Source organism: Bactrocera oleae, chromosome 3 (assembly GCF_042242935.1).
Source record: "Bactrocera oleae isolate idBacOlea1 chromosome 3, idBacOlea1, whole genome shotgun sequence".
Lineage (NCBI taxonomy): Eukaryota > Metazoa > Arthropoda > Insecta > Diptera > Tephritidae > Bactrocera > Bactrocera oleae.
The window spans coordinates 92,181,703-92,195,043 of record NC_091537.1 but is presented as its reverse complement, the minus strand read 5'-3'; the positions used below and the strand labels follow the sequence as shown (position 1 = coordinate 92,195,043).

Genomic DNA, 13,341 nt, shown 5'->3' with positions numbered 1-13,341 from the left:
GTAGCATTTTCATTGAATGAATAAAGTGAGTGTTGAGAGAGAATGAGTGTGTGTGTAAGTGTGAGTGAAGACTGGTAGCTTACAAATTTCATTTTCCGGCATACTTAGTGTTCACAGCTACTTTCTCCGCTTGGCAACTTCTGGATTTCACTGCACTGCCGCTTCCATTATTCACATTCTATGTCGTTATGTTGCCTTGTTGTTGCTTTTCAACTCGTTTCTTGCTTAATGCCTTATTTCATTTTAATGCCCACTTCAAGTTTTTCCCTTTTATATGTACTTTTTTCAATTGTTGTAAATTTTTCATCTTGTTAACTTATTTCGTTGCTTGCTTACTCACTTTCATTTGCCTTTTTTGTTTCTTTGCTTTCTTTCGGATTGTTTGTGGCAGGCGATTTAAGTACGTTTGTAATTTGCACCAATTACTTTTATGAATTTTATTGTTTTTTATTGTTATTGCAGGGCATTCTAGTAGGCGGTCATTAAGTGTTTTGTATAAAGACAAGTGATTTGCAAGTTATTAAGAGGGATTACGGCATTAAAAATAATAAAAATAGTGATTTAATGTAGAAAAGGTCAGAGTTCATTAGCAGAGTGGACAATAGGTTTGCACCCTATATTACATAATTAACAATGTCTCTAGAGACTGTTGAATATAAATGGCTTAAGAGACTATTAAGTATGATAGTAGTATGCTTAACGGATATTAATGCATTTAGATGGTTTCCTCTGGTCAGATCATTTTAAAAAGTACTTAATGGCCCTCTTCCTTTAATCCCCAGGCTGGAATGAATATTCATTATAAGATAATATTTATATGTATGTATGATATTGAATGGCGAAATAGAAATAAAGCACCTTAACAGATTTGTGATAACCAACTACAGGAATTTCTTTTTCATCTGGCTTCACAAAGGACTGTCACACAATCTAACCTAAGGACATATACATATATTGTAAAAAAAACTTTTATTTTAATTCTTTTACATACATATATCAAATTTCGTACAGACGGACGTGGCTACATCGACTCAGTTTATCAAGCTGTTCATTAACATATGTATGTACTATATACACATGGTCATCGAGGGTTCCTTCTGAGCGTTACAATCTTCGTGTCAAACCTAATATAGCCGGTTCCGGAATATTTTTAGAAACCTAGTAGCAAAAAAATATCGATTTTTTTATCCTATACTGACTTAACCATCTGCTTGCTTCAGTAGCACTCTTAGAATGCCACACTCGGTGTCGGTAATTACTCATAAAAACTGATTGTTTTTGACATTTTCTATTAAGTACCACCCTAATATTTCAATAAAGCGATTTTTTTATACAAATAAATCACCCCAAAGATTAGCTATATTATCTGCGTATTACATAATGTTGTCAAACAGTTGTAATTAAATTAAGTCAACATCGATTTACTTGATTAAAAGGAAATATACAGACTTTGAGCTTTTGTGTGAATTCTTCGTTCTCAACTATTTTCTCAGATTTAGCATAGTAAGCCTACGCCTTATCGCTAAAGCTGGAATTTTATTATAAGACAATAATAACTTTTGATTCCGGGGAATTTTTCGCATTTGATCGAATTATTCGCCAAGTACGAGGAAGTCGCTAAGCAGAACTGCCCAGAAAAGTGGGCATAACATGTAATTCGAGGAACAGAAAATTAAATAACAAAAAACTTTATCCATATTCATCTTTTTTTCCTTAGTTTATTATTTAATGTCCGCCTATCTGTCCCACTACTTCTATAAACACGAGCCAGTCTCAGGCTTTGAGATAAAGTTTGGCAGACGCCCTTTTTGTCTCAAGAAGATTGCTATAGCATATAGCTATCATACAAACTGATCGGATCGATCTAAATGAAGTCCTTGCATGGAAAAATATTTTATTTGACAAGATATCTTAACGAAATTTGGCATAGATTTAAGTTCTAAGCAACGCTACAATCTTAAAAAAAATTGTTCAGATGGGGCCACTACATTATGCGGCTGTTATACCAACTGACCGATCAAAACCAAGTTCTTGTATGCATACTTTTCTATTTGGAAAGTGAGCTATCATATCCGGTGCAACCCAAGTCAACGCTGCAATATCACCGTATACATACTTTTTTTTACTTCGCTATAAAGTGAGACACATTTTCTCATACATAAAAGTATATATTGTATGAAAAAAATTCTTATTCATATTTTCATGTAACATCCCTTCAACTTACCTTCAATCATAAAATATTTCAAATCCTCACGCCTTTTGTTAACACGTTGCTTCTGTCACTTAATTCACTGAATGACTTGCGAATTTATTGTTATAAAAAATCACACCTCATTCAAGCAAAAATAAGCGAAATACCCATGAGCCACCAAAATCTCAAATAAGCTGAGTTTAAATTAATAATAACAGCAGTGACACAAGAAGTTTCCTAAACACCGCCAAGTGTATCAAACGCGGCGCGAATGTACATACAGAATCGTGACAAATCACAATCAACAGTTTGGCAAAGGCGAAAATGCGCGAAAATCACAAAGCGCCGCACGCATGCACGCGTATCAACATGCACGACGCCCACACGAGCGCACTGCGACTGCGAAAGAAACGCAGCGGCGCGAATGTCTTGACGCCCCTTTGCGCTGGCACTTCTAAACAAGTGCGACACTTCAAGAAGAATTTTTCGTTCAACTTCTTTTGCTATTTCGATGCCTTACACTTTTCTTAGTTTAATTTAAAAAAAAAAAACTATGAAAACGCACTTATATGCATGGAGGTACATATATGTAAGTATATGGCTGCTTATTTAACTAAATTTCAGCAGCGAATATGTAACGCCAGCTTTACTTGCCGAACACCAATAACTGCACAAATAGTTTAACTCGCTTTTACATTTTTATTGTACTCGCCACTCTTGCAAGCAGAAATTAAATGTTTAATATTTGCATTTATTTAAATTTACGACGAATTGTATTTACACGTGCAAGACAAAGATTTCACTTTCAACTCCTTGAAATGTGTAAAGAAAACTGACTTTATTTATTTACCGACCGATTACCGTTTGCTCTGACGTCCGAATTGGTACTGAAGCACTGAACGTACGCCAACTGCGGAGGATGCTGCAGCGCCTGCAGAGCGAACAGCTGCTGTGGATGTTGCTGCTGTTGTTGTAGTTCTTGCTGTTGCTGTTGCTGTTGCCGATGACATCGTTCAAAACAAGCAATGCGCACGAAGTGTGCCAACAACAACTATAACAACAGCCGGCAATTGCAAAGCAAATTATTCCAGCAATAACAACAACCATAGGGGAGCAATATTTGCGCAAACTTTGTGTATTTGTACAGTTCTGTTAGTTAACAGCGACGGATGCTGGCGCAGAGGCAAGGCGTTCGTGTTTCTGTTACTGTCAACAGCTTCAACTTCCGATTCATATTCGTCATTTGCGCGTTTGTACATTTCCGTTGTTGGTGTTTGCAGGCACTTGCTCGTATATGTGCATTTGTACGAATATATTTACATATGTATGTGTTTATTGTTGTAGATATGTTTATGCAGTGCGTTGGGTAATAATGACAGTGGTGCAGTTTTCTATTTAAATGCAGCGAAACTCGTTTAGTGTGGAGAAGTGTAAATTATAGAATAAAATATTATCCAAAATTTGTACATTATTATTGTAAAATTGAATAAGGTAGAAAACTGCAATATTGAATTATTTCCAAGGATTTCAAATGAAAAGTTCGAAATTTTTAAATGACCTGCCACGATGTTTGTAATACCCAAAAGGAAACGTCGGAAACTCTATGAAGTATAGACTAGCTGATCACATTTGACTAGGACTGATTCATATAAACTGCGCGTGCAAACTGAAACGATAAAAAATTTTTACTAGATCGGTATAACCTTTTTTTATGTTCGCGTGAAGTTTGATCTTCATATGTCAATTATAATTACATGAAAAGAATTGAACAACGAGTTTGCTTTTAATTTTGTATTTCCAATGGAATCACGGCTACGGAATCGTTGAAAATGTTGCAGAAGTGTTTGGGAGTGTCTACATTATCATGAAAACAAGTAGTTGAGTTGCACAAAACATTCAGTGTAAGTCCTGAAGTCATTGAAAAAAAAGTTAAAGAAACTCTGCTTGAAAATGATCGTGTTGCCATCTGAGAGATATCAGTAGATCTCAACGTCTCTTATGGATTGTCTCAACATTTTTTGGTTAATGTTTTGGGTATGAAGCGTATCAATGCTAGACTCATACGAAAATATCTGAATCTTTTGCAAAAGCGACGTCAAGTAGTGGTAGCAAAGGGTGTTTCTTCACAAGGTTCAAGAATCTAGGGAATGGCGCTACTGACCCGTAACTCAAAAAATCCTTAATTTATTGAAGACCATCTCAGCCGAGGCTGATAGCAAGTATATGGAAAATTTAATTTAGCGTTGACATGCTTGTATTGGATCAGCAACCAATTTAAGAGCGATAATAAAGATTTGTATTAAAATACGTGAAAATTAATTTTTTTGTTAGTCTGAGTGAATTTTGAGCAGATGGTATAAATAAATTAAAACACCTAAAGCTAATCAAGATAGTTAGAGAGTTATGTATGTATATACATATGTATATCACATTGATCGGGATGACAGTGCCAGTTGATTCCCTTATATTTAACATATAGCAGCTTATGTGTAGGAAAATCATCTAATCTATTCTTGTTATTTAGAGATAGATTAGCGAAGTATACTGACTAGTATTAGTATGTATTGATTATAAATGTTACATAACATTAAGATTAAGATTAATAGAATATTATCAATTATCAACTTATTAATTTGTTACAAACATAAATATAAGATTATTAAAATATTAAAATACATAATAAAAATATTTTACTTAATATCAATTCTATGAACATTTTTATCAATAATTTCCAAATTGTGACTTCAATTGATATCTCAATCACGTGGATTTTTTGCCGTTTATAATGTTTTCGTCTTTATTCGTAAATAATAATTTCACAATATTCATTAGTATTATATAATATATAAAGGTACTTACTTAGCCCCCCAAACAAGTAGCCGGTTCTTCAAGTGTTTATATAAAACTAACTTAACTTATACCTTTTTAGGACTAAGGCAATTTTTTTACTGCCGAATTCTAATTCAAAAACTTTTTTAAAATTGTCAAAATTAAAAAGCTCCGAAAACGTGCATTTAAGAAACAATAACGGATTCAATAATATCTCAAATGTCATCATTATACTCTCACAACATCATGCAACAGATAATTTAAAAGTTTTGTTCTCCTAAAGGTTGTTTGTAACACCTAGAACTAATCGAGATAGATATAGAACTATGTATGTATACCATAAATATATAAATGGTCAGGATGACGCGACGAATTGACTTCCGGTTGAATGTCTGTGCGCTTGTCCGTGCAAGCAATAACTTGAGTAAAAATTAAGATTGACACTAGGGTGGGTCAAAAAATTCAAATGGTTTTCTTTCTTTTTTTTTTATCAGATAGAATAAATCATATCTCGCTTCCAACTACTTAAAAACATATTTCTTTTCATAGATTTTGTGGGAAATGGAATGCTCTACAAAAATGGTATGTACATATAATTTTTTGATTAAGTTAAGCGTTAACTAATAGTCATCCTCAAACATCAATGCCTATCAAAGACCACAAAAAAAAATAATAAATAAAAATAGACCATTTTTGTAGAGCAGGAAATTTCCTTTAAGACGATGAGCTTTGCAATTCTTTTTTTTTTCGTTGAATTATATAACTTAAAAAGAAAAAAACTAATTTTCTCTTAAATTTATGTTGTGTATGTCCGTCTGTCCGGTCGTCCGTCTGTATATATGCAAACTAGTCCCTCAGTTTTTAAGCTATCGATCTGAAATTTTGTACCTGGCCTTTTTTACTAAGAAGCTGCTCATTTGTCGGAACGGCAGATATCGGACCAGTCGGAAGCAAGTCCTTGTATGGGAAACTTTTTTATTTGATGTATTATCTTCACGAAATTTGGCATGAGTTATTTTCTAAGGTAACAATATAATTCCGAAGAAATTGTTTAGATCGGATCACTATGTCATATAGCTATCATAGAAACTGAACGATCGGAGTAAAGTCCTTGTATAGAAAACTCTTTAATTTGACGAGGTATCTTCACGAAATTAGGCATGAGTTATTGTTTAAAGCAACAACGTAATCTCCGAAGGAATTGTACAGATCGGATGACTATAACATATAGCTACCACATTAACTGAACGATCGGAGTAAAGTGCTTACATGAACAACTTTTTCATTTGACGAGGTATCTTGACGAAATTTAGCATGAGTTATTTTCTAAGGCAAGAATAAGAAATTGTTCAGATCGAATCACTTTGTCATATAGCTATCATAGAAACTGATCCATCGGAGTAAAGTACCTGCATGGAAAAAAATTTTATTTTTTATTGCCGATTCACGCAATTAGATCTGAATCAAGTTATTGTAAGGAACCTTTGTATCTGTGAAGGGTATTATAGCTTCGGTGCAACCGGGGTAAACGTTTTTTCTTGTTCTATCTGATAAGGAGAAAAAAATAGAAAACCGTTAGCCGTTTCAATTAAGAGCTCATACTTGGAGAGCCTTCCAAATTTCCAGAATACGACGCGAAAAAAAAGACATTCGTTTTTTTTTACCCACCCTAATTGGCACATAGGAAAGGTTGCACAGGGGCATCTGTAGTTTGAAAATAATGGAAAAATGGGCATGGTCCCTTATAATTATAATGTGCTCTCACATCCCTCAAAAGCAATAGTAACCAAACTTGCACCACCTCCGACAGTGTGAAAATTAGTGAAATCGGGAATAGCGCCGTGCATTTTGAAGTGAAGCCCCATATATATATATTGGTTCATCATATTATTCCAGCCTTCTTATGATACACTGTGAAAATGGGAGAAATTGAACTACAACCAAAAGAAAGTGTTGCTAGGGTTTTGATCCCTGAAAATTTCGTGAGTATGTGATGTATAAACCTGAATAACTTTTAGTATTAACTTATTCGTAAATATTGTGTGAAGACATTTTATTGTAGACCAGTATAATTCAAAATATCTTCTGTAGTATAATAAAAGTATTTATAAGATCGTGCTGGAGATATAACCTATATAACTTCGTAGCCATTCAGTAGTGCTGTACTTTGACTTATCATCTTACACAGCAGTTTTTCTTAGGGGTGAAAACCCTCCTATCGCTCATTAATTAATCACAGAACCCTGACTACATCTTGTAAACTTAAATTTGTCTGGTGGTGATACAAATTATTTAATAATACGTAGAATTATATTAGAAATTATTTATTTAGAAAGATTTCGGTATAAACCAAAGAAAGAAAATTGCGTTCAAGGCTGACTAAAATATGAGGATACGCCATTCGAAGGAGTTCAGGAACTCTCTGATCATGAATGACACTCTTTACTTTTTATTATTTCATTAGACTGCATAAATTTAAAACTAATAAATAAAACTAAGCGAAGGTCATCCAAATAGGCTGTATGAACAAAACTCATAATGTGACAGCCTTAAAAAGGCGAGTTTTAAAAGTAAACTACTGCATCAATTATTTTAAAATTTTAAGAATATATTTATATATATTTAATATAAAAAAAAATTCTGAAAAAAAAATTATTATGTTTCAATGTACACGCAATCTCCGACGATACTAAAAACAAAGTTTTTTCACTACAACAATGATCTCGACTTTCACCGTGGATGAAACTCAAAAACAAAAAAAACTCTCTAGCAGATAATGTTCGTACATTCATGACCTATCTATTTAAAATTGAATTTTCCCAAAATTTTGGTCATTTTTGGCCTGCCGAAATTCGGTTGTTCTTTGTATGGAGAACTATTTACTGAACATGCAGGAAAAATTCGATAGTGATCAGATTATTTGCCTCCGAGTAATCACTGCAACAAATTCGAAAAACTCGTTTAAGGATAAACGGATGATGGAGTAGATTAAACACAATTTCGAATTCTGTAACTCAAAAATTTTTTTAATATTTATTTACAATTTCAGTATGATATTTTTAATGGCATAGACTGCCAAAATATGCGAAATATATAAAATGTATTTATTTCGGAATTTCTCACCAGCCGTCCCCCTTAAAGAGCTTGCCCACTTTTATCTACCGCAGACATACATATGGTTTCCTTACTACAAAGCGACACACACCTGTAATTATATAACATTGACGCTCATCAGCTGATGCGAAAAAAATGAAATAAATATAAAACCGGGAAATTGATGCAAGCTTGCTGCTAACTGCAAATTGAATATGATTTGTAATTGAAAATTAAGCTGCTTTTATAATTCATATATTTTCCGGATTCAAAGCTGTATTTTTTTCACAACCATAAAATTCCTATCAAATTCGGAAAAACTTTTGAATTGCGCTAAAATATTGCTCATCATCAGCAATCACATTATGAAAGTGTTACATGACACCACGTTTACCACGTGATTGCTTGCTTCGTCGATAAAAGTGTGGTGAATTCAATAAATAGCTTAAAAGCTATACAACATACTGAAAGCAGTCAAGCAAGATAAATTTGTTACATTTAACAGCGTCGGACTCGCAGTTACAGTTATCAATAACTGTTCTTAAGCAAAATAAAAAACTCGATTACACATATCTGGCTATTTGAATTTAAACGGTTAAAGAATAGCAAGTCTAACTTTTACCATGTGAGAACGATAAGCAAAAATAAACTAATTTATGAGAAATTCAAATTAAATACGTTAACTGTTACAAAAAAGTAAATATTTAAATGTTTTTTTTTAACATTTGTTATTATTTTTTATTAAAAAATGTTTATTCTTTTATTTTTATATTCAAGAAAACAATTTTCAAATATTTATTTATCAAACAATTCAATTTTACTTTTTTTCAAGAATATTACGGACTGTTAAAACATAGAAAATTTGTTGGAACATTTCCCCTTTCTAAAACCTCTCTCACACGCCAGAGTCTCCGCTCTTTCGCTCAAAAAAAGCTCCCCAAATCCACTCAATTGCAGCAACACTACACGAACTCAACTCAAATTTCGCTTTTGCGCGTCTTGAAGTATATAATGAAGTCCGACTCACACAACTATTAACGCACAATTTTTAACTAAGTACTTATTTGTACACAAAATAAATGCCTGTAGTCGTATATTTTGCACATAAATGCCTGACTATGTATAAAGACGAAACGGTATGCTGTGCTACTTTAATATTATCTATGACTGTGAGTACGCGTGTAAGTCTTGCGCAACAATTTCATGCTTCTTTCTTTTGTGCTGAGCACTATATTTTCCCATTTTAGATGCTGTGATAAATTCAGCTGCCAATGAGGTAATTTTCGCTTGGTCGCGCTAGGTGTCCTCCGCTGCCACCCACTTGAGATTCTCACTTCCCTCTTCCTTCTTCCCGCAGACCGCATCCACACACAGCAACAAATATGCCTCAGGCACTTTGCAAAAATTATTAGGAAACTCATTTTAAGTGTGCAAGAGGGCGCGAACGTGAGTAACAACTACGTAAGTAAGTAAGTAAGTGTGTAAGTATGCTTGTGTATGTGTGTAAGTAAGTTGTATACAGCAAGTGCGCGTATAAGTAGTACTTCTGATGAGATTTTTTAGTAACGGCTTGGGGGTTTTAAAGAAAGGGGGCATTGTGACTGTGTGGCTAATTAAAGGTATACTTTTGATAATGAATGGTTGGAGTAGGTTTTTGTTTTATTACTTTACTTTTGCTTTACTTTGCCTTAGAGTACTTTAAGTTACTTTTTGTTTAGCGTAATATTTTAATTGCTATTCGGAGGTGATTGTGTCTTTAGAATTTGACATCAAAATAACAAAACTAATTGACATAAGTCGGATATTCGGCGCTGATTATATAATGTCTGCGATAAAATTTCCATGCTAAACAGAAGTGAAATCACAAACGAGGGAAAATTTATGGCGAACTTTAGGCAGGCATTTAAAGTGTAAAATTGTATAGACAAAAGGATTTACTATGTAGCAATAAAACAAAAAAACACTTAAGTTGTTTTGCTATTAGTTTGAAATGTATGGAAACATTTTAAAAACAAACAGTGATGTATACTATTCATGTTTATTAATAATAAAAATAAATAATAATGTATTTTTGTACGATTTTATGCCAAAAGCGTTTAAGAGAACAATATTTCTGCATCTCTCTTTCATCAAAAAAATATTAAGCACCTAAAACACGCCCAAACTGAAAGCTTTTATAGAATATTGATTTATTTAAAGTTAAGTAAGATACATAGTCACACGATTCTGCCCATTTTTGATATGAAAATGCTTAGAATGCTTTAATTACCCTTTTACGAGAATTTTGTCAAATTAAGCTTCAAATTTCAAATGTAGCTTTTATGAAAGCTTTTTAGCATTGATTAAAACCTATGCAGTTAACTGATAATTTACTATTAAGCAAATATGTCCCATTAAATTATCTCAAGATTCTCTTTATATTCCCTTCGCCTTAGTCAGGTAGTTTTAACTACCAAATAAGGGTTTATATTAGCTTTATAATAATTATTTACAAAATGTATCAATCTTTTTCCATACAAGGACTGGATTTTGATTGAACAGTTTGTATGGTAGTTTGTATGGCATGAACAATTTCTTCAAAGGTTGTACCGCTGCCTTAAACAATAATTCGAGCCAAATTTTGTGAAATTATCTCCTCAAGTAAAAGAGTTTTCCATACAAAAACATAATTTTGATCGTTTAGTTTGAATTTCAGCTGCATGTGCAGCTTCTTGTGGAGAAAAGTATGTGTGCAAAAATTGAGGACAAGAATTTTAGGAAAAATTTATCAAAATATATGTCGAAAAAATCATTCATGCATGGTTACAAAGCCTTCTAACGTCATTGCAAAAACATTTTAGACTGATTAATAGGACTACATATGTAAACTAGTAAATGTTAATTCCTAATATTATTTAATCCAAATCTTCAATAATTATTTTATTAATAATGGTAAAATTGTATTTTTTATTTATTTTATTAAAAATGGCAAATAAAGATATACAACATAATCACAAATTAGTTGAAATATAAAGAAATACTAAAAACAGTAAAATTATGCACCAAAGGAAAACTCACCATTACATGCTACAACAATATTATTCACCTTGAATTTACACCAAAGGAAAACTTACCATTACATGCTACATAAATAATATTCACCTTGAATTTACACCAAAGGAAAACTCACCATTACATGCTACATCAATATTATTCACCTTGAATTCTCATTTAAACGTTTAAACGTCCGTGTGCTTTTAAAGCACCAAAAATAACGATTCACACGCATAACCGACATTTCGACGACGAACATCACGATTTTCGAAACGAACGAGCTTTTACTGGAAGTGGTTCAGCTACTCGGAGCTTTTTCGAAGACTGTGACGCTCACACACAACAACCTAGCTGACGGCCATTTTAAAAGACAACATGAATTTGCATATTATTCGCGTCTTTTACTTCTGAACATATTCCTCTTATTTTGTAGTTTATTACAGAAACCGACACATATATTGAATTTCACGTCAACACTTTCATCAAAACGCTCCACTACACACACTACACTAGCTTACCTTAGTAATTGCAAAACACTTGTGCGCACAACAAACAATTTGACTTCATACATTATATCGCTCTTTGTCCCATAAACTCTATTAGTTTACGAGCTTGCTCTGTATCACATCATTTACACAACACAATTCTGCAATCATACTTAAGCGATACTCTTTAATTTTTCACAAACAACATTTCACTATTTTTCACAAACTAACACCGACCGCGACTTTAACTTCCACACATCCGCAAGCGACAATTTCCGATTTGACACTGAGCTGTTTCCCTTGTTGACAAGCAGAAGCACTTTTGCGTACAAACCTATTGGAAGTAAAGAAGGAAGCAAAAACTCAAGTTTGAAAACATATGTAGTAGCAGTGCACGCAAATTGCTCCAGTGGCTTTGCAACTGTTTAAACAGTCATGTAAAGAAGGTCTTGTCTGTGCTGAGAGAGCATTTATGTAGCAGCGACGGAAACAGCTCAGTAATGAATCGGATGTTGTCGCGTGTGATTAACAAATTCATATATCGGGCCGCTAATAATCGAGCCGCTAATAACTGCCGGATATTTTAATTGAGTTTGTATTTTTTTATTGGTAAAATGTGTTTCTTTAAGATGATTTGGGTATTTATAGAATATAACAGTATGTCAAAATAGTGCAGAAATATGAAAACAAGAATGTCTAATCCTAGTGGTCTTTGGTTGTGCCTAATGCAATTTCGATACCTCTTTAAAGTTTGCAATTTCTCTGAAAAATGTATTTAGTATTATATATATGAAGTGTAAGTGTAACAGATTAAAGTTTCTAATTTGCAATTATTTTCCTTAAAAGATGTGAAAGATGCTACTTTTGTAAAATCTGTGAAAATTTCGAACTTCATTTATAAAATGGTTGCTAAACATTCGTTGTTGCTGAGCATCCTTCCTCTTGCAATTCAGTGGAAAGCATAAGCTCTTCGAAAAAGCTCTGCTTTGCCGAGCAATATGTGGCTTATACTTCCTGTGATTTAATTAAGAAGCTTTTTTGTCGCAAGCAGGTGGATTTCACGTAGATAAAATATATGGAAAGTTGTGGTAAGTTTGCTTTTTACTCCTCATTCTTTTTAATATGTGTACATAAATGTTGTTTCTGAATATTGAATATTGCAAATATGTTTTAAAGTGTCGATGCGAAAATTATTAATAATGTTTCCAAAACATTATTTATCAATTTTGAAAAATAGTTAGATTTTAAAATTTCTGTTGCAATGAAATATATCGCAATTTTATTGAACTTTAAAAGATGTTTTATTTTCGATATTATTTCACGCTAAAAAGGACCGTATATGTTTCTGGTCGTATGAGAGAACGTACATTCTACCGGAATATCATCAAATGAATATAATCTGTTTTATTTTCGATATTTTTTTACTCAAAATGATAGTAAATTATTCAGGTTTTATGACAGAACGTACATTCTCTGTATATATCGTTATATAAATTCGAAGTTATCGTTAGGTGAATGCAAAGAACGCTAAAAACGACTGTAAATTTGAGAGAACGTACGTTCTTACGGAATATCGTAAAATAATAACATATTTTATTTTCGATATTTTTTCATACTCACAAGGATCGTATATTTTTCAGATGATCGTACGTTCTCCAGGAGCATCGTCAATGTGAAAAGGTACGTTCTTCCGGAATATCGTAAAATAAT

The 13,341-nt window shown here is 32.8% G+C and overlaps 1 protein-coding gene across 1 annotated transcript in view; it reads right to left on the bottom strand.

Annotated features, from left to right (window-relative positions):
- Positions 1-3,059, bottom strand: part of DIP-epsilon (Dpr-interacting protein epsilon) — a 190,659-nt gene extending 187,600 nt beyond the window's left edge. Inside the window, exon 1 of the mRNA XM_070107227.1 lies at positions 2,225-3,059. The gene's annotated coding sequence lies outside the window, so the exon portion shown is untranslated. The remainder of the gene's footprint in view (positions 1-2,224) is intronic.
- Between the last annotated feature and the right edge of the window lie 10,282 nt (positions 3,060-13,341).